The sequence below is a fragment of the Anopheles marshallii genome (assembly GCF_943734725.1).
Source record: "Anopheles marshallii chromosome X unlocalized genomic scaffold, idAnoMarsDA_429_01 X_unloc_33, whole genome shotgun sequence".
Classification (NCBI taxonomy): Eukaryota; Metazoa; Arthropoda; class Insecta; order Diptera; family Culicidae; genus Anopheles; species Anopheles marshallii.
This window is the reverse complement of record NW_026525880.1, coordinates 52,480-55,000: the sequence shown is the minus strand read 5'-3', so window position 1 is coordinate 55,000 and position 2,521 is coordinate 52,480.

Genomic DNA, 2,521 nt, shown 5'->3' with positions numbered 1-2,521 from the left:
TCCCCAAACCGACGGTTCTTCCACGCCGCGATGTCCGGGATCACCCGATGCGCCCAGGCCGTGAACCGGCTAGCCGGCGCCAGCGCGTCCCAGTCTGCCTGCCACTGTCGCAAAGTGGCCGCGCGCTCCTCGATGCGCAGCTGGTGCAATGGAGTGCCAGTCGCTTGATGCTGATGATAACATCTGGCGTCCTCCTGTATCTGCATGCAGATCGGGATGACGCTCGCCAGGACCGTGGCAACCTCATACCGAACCGATATGAAGGTCCTGGCGACTGGCCTCACGTACTGCGCCTGCACCCGCTTCAGTGCTCGGCTGCACTTCCGAAGGTTGGTGGCCCTGTGCCACACCGGTGCAGCGTACCGCAGCGTCGAGTCCACCACCGAAGAGAGCAGTCGCCGTTTCGCGCCTTTCGGGCCCCCGTGATTCTGCATAAGACGAGAGATCCCCTTCGCCACCCGGAGCGCCTTTGCCGTTGCGAACTCTACGTGTGGGGTCCACAGCAAGTGGTCATGCAGAACCACCCCCAGGTACTTCAAGCACCGCGTCGGCTGACGCTGCACTCCCTCGATGGCGACCGTGGGCTGCTGGTAGCCCTGTCGCATGGTGGACACCATGATAACCTCGGTCTTCGCGGGCGCCAGCTTAAGGTGTCTGTCGGCCATCCACTCCCCGATCATGCGAATGGCCTCCTGGGCCGACTGGGCCGCCGTCTGCGGAGTCGTGCCACCTGCCAGCACCACCAGGTCGTCTGCGAAGCCGATCGCCTCCACGCCGTCCGGAAACGCCAGCCGCAGGACTCCGTCGTACATCGTATTCCACAATGTAGGACCGATGATGGAGCCCTGCGGTACCCCCGCCGACACCGGCCTGCGGACTGGTCCCTCGCTGGTCTCGTAAGCGAGCTCACGCTCGGAGAAGTAGCTGCGCAGTATTCTCTGAAGCGCGGCCGGGACGTTCTTTTCACGCAGTGCCGCAGCGATCGCCCTCCAGCTGGCCGTGTTGAACGCGTTCTGGACGTCTAGCGCTGCCACCACCAGACATCGTGGATCGCGTCCATTGGTGCGGTGGAAGGACCGCGCGAACTCGCCCCGCTCGACGACCCGCTGGATCGCCTGCACCGTTGACCTCCCGCGACGAAATCCGTACTGCTCCGGCGACAGTTGAGGGGCAGCGCTGTCCTCCAAGTGTTCATTTAGGCGCTCGAGAATGCACCTCTCGAACAACTTGGGGACTGCTCCCTCCAGAAGCAGCGGTCGGCTCGCCGATGGATCGCCCGGTGGCTTGCCCGGTTTGGCTACCAGCACCAGCCTCGCCTCCTTCCAAGCCCGCGGGAACTCACCGCGTTCCAGTAGGTCGTTAAACACCCGCACAAACGCCTGCGGGTGTTCACGGATCGCGGTTTTCACCGCCGCGTTCGGGATCCCATCGAGCCCAGGTGCTTTGGATGGGGCCATCCGTTCTGCCAGCGCGAGAACCTCCGCTTCCGTGACGGGTCGCAGCCTCTCCTCGTCAGCCGTTCGCTCGATGGCTGGCCACTCGAACGGGGGATGCAGCGGAAACAGGGCATCCACGATCGGCTCCAGCACTGTCCGGTCCGTCTCCGGCGGGGTGCGACCACGCAGCTTGGCCATCACCACCTTGTATCCCAGTCCGAATACGTCGCTGTCGACTCCGTCGATCAGCTCTTGGAGCTTCTCGTTTCGACTCTCCTGGATCCCGCGCTGCAGCCCTCTACGAAGGTCCTGCAGACGCCCCAAAGCCGCGTCCCGTTCTGTTGGCCCCGTGGCCCCACGATGCCTCTCTTCCGCCTCCTCGCACTCACGCCTCATGCGTTCCAGCTCCGGAGTCCACCAGTAGAGCCTAGGCGGCTGACGGAACTTTGGCGGGCCCACTCGCTCCATCGTCCTGTCGCAGGCCAGGGACAGCGCTCCTACCAGCGCGTCAGGCGTGTCCGCTTCTGCAAATCGACAATCAATCAGCGCAGCCTGGTATCCCTCCCTGCAGAAAGTCGACGTCTTCCAGCGAACTCCTGCATGCTGCGGGAGGCGAGACGACTGCGTCCGATGGTGTTGTTTCGTACGCTGCTGCGGTGCTGACCGTCTCCCCGGAACGCCCACGAAGAACTCCACGTACCGGTGGTCGCTGTACGAATATCGCTGGCTGACCCTCCAGGTGTCCTCAAGGGCGACCGTAGAGCTCGCGAAGGACACATCTACAACGCTCTCGCGCGCGACCCCATTGCCCTTGAAGGTGGGCACGTTGCCGCGGTTGAGGACCTCCAGCTGCAGATGGTCGATAGCGCCCTTGAGGATGTGCCCTCTCGATGTTGTGCGGGCACTCCCCCAGTCCGTACTCCATGCATTAAGATCACCTGCCATCACCAGGTGCTGATGTCCCACCAACGCCATCTCCACCGCCTCGAGATAGGCGACGAAGTCCGCTGGTCCGGTGTTTGGCGAGACGTAGCAGCTAGCGAATGTCACTCCTCCCACTGTGGCCACCACCAGCCCAGGATGAG